Source organism: Elephantulus edwardii, unplaced genomic scaffold (genome assembly GCF_000299155.1).
Source record: "Elephantulus edwardii isolate Elephantulus edwardi_28Jun2011 unplaced genomic scaffold, EleEdw1.0 scaffold00035, whole genome shotgun sequence".
NCBI classification, from domain to species: Eukaryota; Metazoa; Chordata; class Mammalia; order Macroscelidea; family Macroscelididae; genus Elephantulus; species Elephantulus edwardii.
The window spans coordinates 12,748,787-12,760,188 of record NW_006399785.1 but is presented as its reverse complement, the minus strand read 5'-3'; positions in this window follow the sequence as shown (position 1 = coordinate 12,760,188).

Sequence of the window (11,402 nt, the reverse complement as noted above, 5' to 3'; positions counted from 1 at the left end):
TGTGTGTGTGTGTGTGTGTGTGTGTGTGTGTGTGTGTGTGTGTAGAACTACCATTTCACTGAACACAATTCTGCTTCTCAGTCTTTCTCTTAGCATCATACTGCAAACACTTTGCATATGATGGCAGAGGCATTATGGTGATGACTTCTACAAGCTGTATCATATCCCGCTGACTGGTTTTCCCATAAGAGAATCAAAGAATTCATCATTTCCCTGTTGCTGAGTATTAGAGTTTGTTGAGGGTTTTTTCCTGTTTTTAATCATGCTGTAATGACCATCTGCTTAGGTTGGATTTTTATTGTTGTTGTTGTTGTTGTTGTATGTTACAGAGTCAGAATCACCCCCCAGCTGACCTTCCAATTGGTCTTCAGAGGCAGTAATTTGCCCATCCTTTGCCCACAGAACAACTGTGGATTTGAACCATATACCTTTGGGATTGTTCCCCAGATTCTTTCTAGTGTTGTTATGTGCCATAGCAAACTTATGAACAATGGCTGTGAACCTGGCCTTATCCAGAGCCAATCTCATAGTCACTGACACACCAGCCTCCATTGCCATAGTCACCGTGTCACTCTATTTCAGCGAGGGTCCTCCTCTCCTGCACTGACCCTCCACCCTTCTGAGCACAATGTCACTGCACTGGTCCTTCCAAGGAAACTATATGAGTACATGAGTCTAGAGTATATGGGAAAGAGCTTCAAAATCCTTGCATCCAAAGAACAACCTGGTTTCACCCTCTCCAGGAGAGACCTGTTTGCTCTCTTGGCAGACCATAGTATGCACAATACTCTTCTCCAGCACCACAACTTGGCCACCAAAACTCCCTTTTTTATTGTATGAAGAATTCTTTTTAAAGGCAAGATTTTCAGAAGTGGCAAGGCATCTTATTTTTAAAACATAAAATTTTATTAGAGAATAGCATTTTCCTAACAAGACAAATTCAGCAGAATCATAACTATTTCTGGCAAACGCACTGCTTCCTGGTTTTGAGAACTATTAAGGCAATGACTTTTTGCAAAGTAGCAACAAGCAAGCTGGGGTATACGAGAGACTAGCTGGATAGGAACTGGCAAAGGGGAACAACCTATTTGACCCAGACCCACCGCTACAGCTTCCACATCCATTCTGAATTACACCAAGAGGCAACACAGTTGCAAGTTGTGTCAAAGCCTGTTATCCAATCTGCATCCTTTTTTTCCATATGTTAATTGGAAAAAGAAAAAAATTAACCACAACTGGAAAGGGGGGGGAGGAACCCACAACTGGAAAAGTCAGAAATATTGTGAGAATTACCTACCAAACAAAACACAAAGAATTGCCAAAATGAACACGAAGTTAGCACATGCTGCTGGAAAAACGGAGTTGGTAGAGGGCTCAGGGCAAGGTGGCCACAAACTTTCCATCTCTAAGAAGCATAAGATGTGTGGAACACAGTAAAATGATGTCTGTGCAATGTCTGTATACATAATGTGTGTATCCATCTGCACCATCCAATAGCACTCCAAAGAGGAAGCCTAGTACCAGTTAGCAACTCAGAAAAAAAAACCCCTCAAACGTATCACCACTGAGAGGAACTGACCTACAGTTGATCCTGCACCAGGTCAAGATCTCTGGATCAAGAGATCAGAAGACATATTACTTTGGGCAAGTCTGCTGTCAAGGATCTATCCAGATTACTGAGGAGCAATGACATTAGTTTGAAGATCAAGGTGCACTTGGTTCAGGTCCTGGTCTTTCAATCACTTGCTAAGCATCTGAGAGCAGGACTATGTATAAAGACGACAGAAGATTTCATGCCTTTGAGTAGTGGTGTTGGAGGAGAGGACTGACTATCCCATGGACGGCCAAAAGAACAAACAGATACGACTCAGAGAAAGTGCAGCCGGGATGCCCCTTGGAGGCAGGGATGGCAAAGCTTCATCTCACATACTTTGGACATGCTAACAGAGGCTACTCCTCGGAGAGAGACCTCATGCTTGGAAAGATGGGGATGGACATAAGTGAGGAAGCCTCTCAACAAGATGTCCTGACACGGCGCCTGCAGCAATGAGCGCAAATGTGTGAGCTGATGAGGATGGCACAGGATAGGACAGGGTTCTGCCCTGTTCATAGGGTCACTATGAGTTGCTCTCAACTTGACAGCATCTAACAACAGCAACGTCAAATAGCATGGAAGGAGAATGCCCATCTTTCCCCTGAAGATTCAAGCCATCAAACAAGAGCCAACTTTGGATTAGCAATACAACTCCCTAGGAACTACCAGCCAGCAGCTGCTTTGAATACCTTGCCTGGCAACAACTAATCTATTTGCAGTGTCTGCAGCTTTAATCCTGGAGAGGGTTAAACCAAGCTACTCCTTGGAGGCAAGGATTCTGAGGCTCTGTCTGACATACTTTGGACATGTTGTAAGGAGAGACAGGTCTTTAGAGAGGGACATCATGCTTGGGAGGGTGGAGGGACGGCGCAGGAGAGGAAGGCCCTCTATGAGGTGGATTGATTCAGTGACTGGGGTAATCGGGATGGGAGTGTCAGAGGCAATGCGATTGGCACAGCATAGAGCAGGGTTTAAGGCTGTTGTACATAGGGTCACTATGAGTCGCAAACGACTCGATGGCACATAACAACAACATCATTTTTGTCTGTTGAGAATAATTCAATACCTGGCCTTCAGTGTCAAATCCTTCATGCAACATGCTTTCAGGTTTTATCCAGGTTATAGTAGGCATCATAATTCATTTTTGTCATGGCTGAGTAATACTCCACTGTACAGGTACATGATACTTTATTTACCCATTCATCCACTAATGGATATTTAGGTTCTTTCTATATGAAGGAACAATCCCATTCTTGTCATTTCTGATCATGATAAATGAACAACTTTCTTCCAGATAAATTTCATCCACCGGCTGCTCCAAGGGAGAAAGACTGGCAATATCCTCCCATGGCTGTGATTTCAAGGAATGCAGCCTGCGGTGGGCATCGCATCTCGGTGTCAAGAAGACAGAGGTTCTCACCACTGAACCGATAGGCAGCATCATGATGGATGGAGAGGAGATTGAAACTGTCAGCAGCTTCATCTTGCTTGGATCCACAATGAACACGATTCATACCAGCCATCAGGAAATAAGGAGATGCATTTTCTTGGGACAATATGCACTTAGGGACCTTTCCTTCCAAATTATTGAGGAGTAATGATGTCAGTTTGAGGGCTAAGGTGTGTCAGATTCAGGTCATGGTCTTTCAGATCACTTGCTATGCATCTGAGAGCTGGGCAATGAATAATGATGACAGAAGAAGGATTGACGTCTTTGAACTATAGTGTTAGAGAAGAGCGCTGAACATACCATGGATGGCCAAGAGAATGAACAGATATCTTGGTGATGGTGCAGCCGAGTGGTCTTTGGAGGCAAGAATGATGAGGCTTCACCTCACATACTTTGGCCATGTTGCTAGGAGGCTCTGTTTCTTGGAGAGGGACACGATGCTGGGAAAGGCAGAAGGTCGGTGAGAGGAATACCCTCAACCAGATGGATTGACATAGTGACTGCATGTGTCAGGAAGTGTGAGGACGTTGCAGGATAAAACAGGGTTCAGATCTTTTGTTCATATGGTCACTATGAGTCATACTCAACTCAGCAGCACCTTATAACAACAACAACAACAAGCCCACTGGAGGGTCTGCTATGAGTCGGTTCTGACTCTACAGCAGTGAAGTGAATTCTTCTCCTGAAGTGCCACACCAGACCTCACTGTCTCCTCCTAAAATCTCTCAGCCTCACACAGAGACTAGACATCTGCACTTTTGTAGGTTCCTTGCAGCTCCACCAAGTGTTTTGGTTTTACCCAGCAAATAGATAAGGAAAGCGGACAGCGTGAAAAGATACCAGTGTAACTGGATCCTAAATATCAGAAGATGGGTCTAAAAACTCTTCTGAAACTTGTGTACTGTGGGTAATGCTCAAAATATTTGAAATACCCATGGCACGCACAAGCCACCCCCGTACAAGCAGCTCACATACAAATGGTTAATGCTTCACTCCTTCACTTCATTCGTCATAACAACTGTGACAATGAGCAACTCTAACCCCAAAGCAGAGATGAAAAAACAGGTTCAAAACATTCATGTAACTCCCCGGAGATCACACAGCCCACAGCACTCGCAGACACCAGGGGTCAGGACCCAGCTGGCTCTGACTCCGAAGCCCAATGGTCTCCATCCTGCTAAGATAATTAATGCCAGGATTCGTCGAATGAACATCATCTTTTAAAGAACCAATCAATGATGACTTCCAAGAGCTCAAGGCATTGCTCTGCACTCAGCAAGCCCTCCATCACCAACCCTTCAGAACACACCCTGACAGAACAAATTTCCACATTCTGTCTTCATGTTTCAATTGGCAGTATCATGATGGATGTAGAAGAGATTGAGGTTGTTAATTTCAGCTTGCTCAGCTCCACGATCATCACTCGTGGCATCAGCAGTCAGGAAATCAAAAGACCAATCGCATTGGGGAAGTCTGCTGTTCGGGACCTCTCCAGAGTGCTGAAGAGCAATGATGTCAGTTTAGAGGTTTAGCCTAGGCCCTGGTCTTCACAATTGCATTCTATACATAACAAAGCTGGACAATGACTGAGGACAGAAGACGAATCAATGCCTTTGACCTGTGAGAAGAGTACTGAACATACCATGGACAGCCAGAACAAATAGGTCTGTCTTGGAGAGAATGAAACCAAGTTTCTCCCTGGAGGCAAGAGTTTTGAAGCTCCATTTTATATACTTTGGGCACGTAGCCAGAATGGACCAGTCCTTAGGGAAGGACAGAGGAAGACCCCAGATGAGATGGATTGACATGATAACTGGGGCAGGTGGGGTAGGTATGTTGGAGTCAGTAAGCCTGGCTCAGGATAAGGCAGGGTTCAGAGCTGTTGTACAGAGGGTTGCTATGAGTCGCAGGCCATTATACAAAACATAACCTGGAAGCAGGAGTGGCATCCACTTCCTAAACAACTTGCCTTCAGAAACTATGAACTTTGATAAATGTCCATAGTTGTAGAGGGGGCTTCAGGCCTTTTGTTCATAGGGTTACTATGAGTTGTGCTCAAGTTGAAGGCAATCAACAACAACAACAATAATGTTCTCTTATCTCTTATCTGTATCTCCCAGAGTCTTGTCTGTTGCTGGCTGCTGCCACATTAGTTCTGATGGCCACCTAGGCACATGACAGAGCCAAATGCCATTAAGTCAACTCAACTGATAGAAATCCCACATGTGCCACACTAGGACAGTGCTCCACAGTTTTCAACGATCAATTTTTTAGCGGTAGATTGCCATGCCTTTCTTCCAAGGTGCCTCTGGACGGTCCCCAACATCCAGCCTTTCAGTTGAGAACATCAACCGTTTGCGCCACGTAAGAATCCCAGGCAGATAATGTTGCTGTTAGGTACCAGTAAGTGTTCTCTAATTCACAGCAAGCCTGTGAGCCGTGGAACAAACCCTGCCAGCCCTGAAGTGTAAGCAGTGTCAGCCTCTGCGGTGTGTAAGGCCACCGTTCTAGTCAATGTCGATCCATCTCATCAAAGGGCTTCTTCTCCGATGCCAACTATCAGCTTCTCCAGGAACTGCTCCCTCCCAAGAGCATGTCCAAAGTGTGTAGAGGAAGGCTACCCATACTGGCTTCTAAGTATCACTCTGGCTATACTGCTTCAAAGACAGTTTGGCTTGTCTTTTGGCAGGAGCTCTGGTGGCTTAGTGGTAAGGAATTGGTGCTGTTAACCCAAAGGCCCGTGGTTCGAATTCTGTGGGAGAAAGATGGACAATCTCCTCCCATGCAATTTAATGCCTCTGAAACCCACTGGAGGGTCAGCTGTGAGCCGGTTCCAACTCAATGGCACAAAACAACACTAACATGTTGATATTTTTTGCTGTTTGAGTGAAAGTGTACAAAGCAAATTAGTCTCCCACTTAATCATTCATATACACTTTGGGATTTTGTTACTATTCATTTTAATGAAAATTTACAGAGATTTTGGATTTCCACTCACTCATTGTTGCACTTTTCTCTCTGCCCGCCCCCTCCCCCGCCCCATTCACTCTTCTCTTTGAAAAGTAACAGGAAAATTCCGTTATTATCGTACAATCCCTTCCCCCAAGTCTACTCCATTATGCTAGCTTTCATTCTGGACCCGTGCTTTTGAGCTGTGGTGCTGGAGGAGGGTACTGAATGTACCATGGACTGCCAGGAAAACAAACAGATTCATCTTGGAGAGGATTAAATCAAGCTGCTCCTTGGAGGCAAGGATTCTGGGGCTTCGTCTGACATACTTTGGACATGTTGCCAGGAGGGACGGGTCCTTGGAGAGGGACATCATGCTTGGGAGGGTGGAGGGACAGCACAGGAGGGGAAGATCCTCTATGAGATGGATTGATTCGGTGACTGGGGTAATCGGGATGGGAGTGTCAGAGGCAGTGCGGTTGGCGCAGGATAGAGCAGGGTTTAGGGCTGTTGTGCATAGGGTCGCTATGAGTCCCAAACGATTCTACGGCACATAACAACAACAACAACAACAACAACAACAACATTGTTGCACTTTTCTCCCTGCCTACTCCCTCTCCCGCCCCATTCACTCTTCTCTTTGAAAAGTAACAGAAAAATTCCATTGTTATTATTATACAATCCCTTCCCCCAAGTCTACTCCATTATGCTAGCTTTCATTCTGGACCCGTGTCATTACAATAATACCTAATTATATATACCTTTTAAACAGTTCTCTCTCTCATCTGTTTCAATGCAGTTATAGCACTAAATACTACATCCACAATGTAATTGTAGGGAGCTCTGGTGGTAAGAAGCTGTGCTGCAATCTCAGAGGCATATGGTTCGAATCCACCAGCTGTTCCGTGGGAGAAGAATGGGCGATCTCAGCCCATGTATTTTACTGCATCTGAAAACCTGCCAGAGGGCCAGCTGTGAGTCGTTTCCAGCTCGATGGTACACACCGCCAACAGTGTAATGACTCCTCCTCTTTGTGATTCCTGGTTCCATTGATCCTTCTGTCTTTTTAGCTTTCTTCTTGGGCAAATGCTGCTCATTTCCCTTATAAGATTGGTTATTTCAAAGTGTTAGCGCCTCCCTGCTATCCTTGTCACCTTGTAGACCTGTGACCCAACAGTTCACGTGTCCTGAAAAAATGGAGGCAAAACAAATTCATCTGATCAAGCCCCAATTTATTCAAGAAACTCGCTTGCTATAAATAGACAACTGTGTAGGCCGGGCTGCCACGGAAACCCAGCCCTAGGCTATCAGTTTACAATAGAGAGGGAGGGGCATGCCCCAAGGCATTGAATTACAGGTACTGATTTAGTGAGGTAAACTATTCCCAGAGATGGGCAGGGTGGCCTTAGGCTGAGCTAGGCCCTCTGCATGTCAGAAGTGAATATAGGGAAAGAGGTCCACAGACAAAGTTGTACGTGGCAGAGCTAAGACCTGTTCAGGATGGCTTCCTACCGACCTGTCAGGTGTTTGTACCAAAGCTGAACCCCTACATGGGTGAGGTTTTTGTCCAGGCTGAAAGAATAACTAAGGGCCTTAGTCACACATGTCCACAACTCTCTCTCAGACAAGTAAGTTAGCTTTTTTTACGTTCTTAGTTTAATTTTTCCTCTCCCAGCATCCAAGATCTGCTGCGCTGTGATCCCTTTTAGAGCACACCTCCGTGGAGGCCAGGCATCATACACTCTTCTGGCCTCATGCTTGCAGAAGTTGAGGTCTGTACAGCCATGGACCCTTTGGACTGTTTCTATGTTTCTTTCTTTTCCCATGTTCTGGTTTTGAAGTTTGGTGGCTGCTGAGGGACTTCCCACACAGCTGTGGGGTATACACATTTTTTATGCCACCTGATGCATTATCGATCTTCACTTTGACTCGATCCCCAAAGGCCTGAGTCCTGGCTGCTATGAACCAAATGCCAGCTTCTCAGCTCGACCAGGAAACTGTCTTGTTTTGCTGCCTCTCTTCGTAAAAATCTATGACCTACTGGAAGTATCGTTGTTGTCTTCACTGGGATAAGCAGAAACAGACATTTAAATCTATCCCTGAAAATCTCTCCCTAGAATCTGTTATTAAAGCATGGTGTTGGGCATCTTAATTCTGTGTTGTTCTTTTTCTAACATTGAAAAAATATATTTTCATAAACTCCAAATAAGTGTTAGTCATCGTCATCCTAGAGCTCCAGTTTCTGATTAAATAACAAATGAGTTTGGGGATCAAGTTCAAGATGCCTTTGATACACCAAATCCATTCCCAGTGAGCAAAGAACAGGATCCAGCACCTCAAAAGCACACATTTTTAGGAAACCAAATAGCATAAACCATAAGTGAGTGTGTGTCCTAACGTCACAAGCCTCTAAGATTAACAGGCATGCTGAAAGCATTTGCTTCACACTTGTTCAACTGAACAAATACATCTTTTCACAAAACAAGCCCCAAATCTCCGCCCTTCCCAGAAGTCAAAAACAAAGTGGATTTGGGACTTTAATCAAATGTTCAAATCTAGAATCAGGAAGTGAAGTAGCTATAATGGAATAGAAAATTCACTGAGGTCCAGAAGTAGTCTTTCATAATGGGAGTATTTTATATCTTCGAAAGGAGGAAATTCCTTTTTAGTCACACAAAATATTGTCTGTTGAGTCACTGGGTGAGCTTATCTTTTATGTTGGATTTGTTGTTGTTGTTGTTGTTATGTGCCATCGAGTCGTTTCCGACTCATAGCGACCCTATGCACAATAGCTCTAAACCCTGCTCTATCCTGTGCCAACCGCACCGCCTCTGACACACCCATCCTGATTACCCCAGTCACCGAATCAATCCATCTCATAGAGGGTTTTCCCCTCCTGTGCTGTCCCTCCACCCTCCCAAGCATGATGTCCCTCTCCAAGGACCCGTCCCTCCTGGCAACATGTCCAAAGTATGTCAGACGAAGCCCCAGAATCCTTGCCTCCAAGGAGCAGCTTGGTTTAATCCTCTCCAAGACATCAAGAAAACGTGGAAAATAGAATAAAATTAAGATCATTCGTAACACAGCCACGTAGCCATACATTAATATTTTGGCATTGGACTGTGTTATTGTTTTATTTTATAGATATATTGCTGTTAGTTGCCATTGAATCCATGCTAACTCACACAGACCCTCTCTGTCAAAGAAAAGAATTATTCCATTTGGGGTTTTTTTCCCCTTTTTTTACTAGTTTCTTTATAAAATTCTAATACAAATTTGAACAAATTCTTTCAATTTCCCTCACTCCCCTCATCCATCTAATTGTACAACCCAATAATTAATCCCTCCTCCCCCCTGCACATCCACATCCCTACGCTTCCAGCCTCTCCCACCCCTCTTGGATCCTTATACTTATTCTACATTAGCGGTTTTATACAGTATTTATCCTTGTGGGGCTGAGTTAGTTCACTCAGCATAATGCTCTTCAGTCCCTCCTAAGTTAGGTAGTAATTTACAAAGTTATTACTCCTGTGTGCTGCATAGTATTTCATTGTGTGACTGGACCATAATTTTTCAATCCATTTGTGTGTGGTTGGACATTTGGGCGGTTTCCATGTTCTTGCAATTGTGAATAATGCTGCTGTGAACATTGGTGTACAAATCTCAGTTTGTGCCTCAGTTCTCATATTCTCAGGTTATGTTCCAAGTAGTGGAATTCATTTGGTTGTAAAAGTTCTGATGTTTTGAAAGCAGATTTTCAGGCCTGTCTTCTGAAGCACTTCTGGGGGCCTTCAAACTTTCAAACTATGAGCCAAAGAGCACTGAAGATGCCATGGGCGGCCAAAGAACAAACAGATATGGTTTGGAGAAGCTACAGCCAGAGTGCTCCCTGGAGTTAAAGGTGATAAAGCCTCATCTTACATTACTTGGGACATGTTTCCAAGAGAGGCTATTTCTCAGAGAAGGACACCATGTGTGGAAAGGTAGAGGGTCTGTGTTAAGAGAGGAAGACCCTCAACCAGATGGATAGACGCAGTGACTGCAGCAATGAGCTTGAGTGTGTCAGGGATGGTGATGAGAGCACAAGACAGGACAGGGTTCCGAGCTGTTGTCCATAGACTCGCTCTGAGTCATACTCGACTTGATGGCACCTAACAACAATAACTATAATAAGCTATTACATCATAGTCCTTGCGTCATTAGGTGTCTTCAAGTCAACTCCCATTCACAATGACCCAAAGTACAACAGGACCCAATACCACCCACAATCACTACTATGCCGGGGCCCATTCTAGCAGCCATGTGTCAAGTCACCTCTTTGAGGATGTTCCTCTTTTTCACGAACCCCCTGCTTTACCAAGCACCATGCCCAGCTCCAGCGACTGGCTCCTCTTGTGGACACGTCCAAAGATTCGCCCTCTTGTCCCTTCTAAGGGACATTCTGACTGTCCTTCCTCCCAACAGACTTGCCTGTGCTCTTGGCAGTTCAGGATATATAGTCAGTATTCCTCACGAGACTCCTAATTCACCAACAGTCATTTTTCTTCAGTCTTCCTTCATACTGTTCAACTTCAGCATGTATAGAAACTTGACTCATTGCCCTTGAGTCAGAATTAACGCATCTGAGATGCTACAGAGGGTTTTCAGAGGCTATAAATCCCAGGAGAGAAGACTGTGTGTCTTTCTCCAGGGGAGACATTGGTGGTTCCGACCTACCAGAGAGGTGTCACCTTTGGGCCCAAAGCCCACTCCCTCAGGACTGCCATGAATATCCTCAAGCATGTGAGGGGACTGAGAACATCAGGGTTTGGGTCAGGCACATCGTGTTCCCGAAACGGCCATGCCCAATCTAAAGCGTTTGAAAGCAGCCCTTTAAGGCCTTTCTGCCCATTTTCGTATGTCTTTGATCACATTTGATTTTTCTCACTGATGCTTCCATGGGCAGTAGATTGTGGATGCAAGAAAACTGTAGAATTAGTAACACCTTCAAAGTTATACTATTTATCATGATACTGCCTACTGGCCTACTGGCAAGGAATTTATTTCCACTCCTTAAGGTTCATTAGTAAGTGCTTCACGTCGCCCTTGCTTTCAGCTTGTAAGGTTGTGTCACCTACACATCTCTAGTTACGTCAGAGTCTTACTCCAATTCTGATGCTACATTCTACCTCATATAGTTCAGCTTTTCAGATTATTTGTTCTAGTATTTTTCCATACCTATTCAACCAACTCCAGATTTCTTGGCACAACTTGGTGAGCACATCCAGGGCAGCATTTGTTAGCTGAAATACGTCAGTTGGTATACCATCTATTCTGGGGGCCTTATTTTTTGCTATTTCCTTCAAAGCAGCTTGAACTTCTGCCTCCATCACCATAAGCTCTGGCTCAAATGCTATTTCATTAAATTCT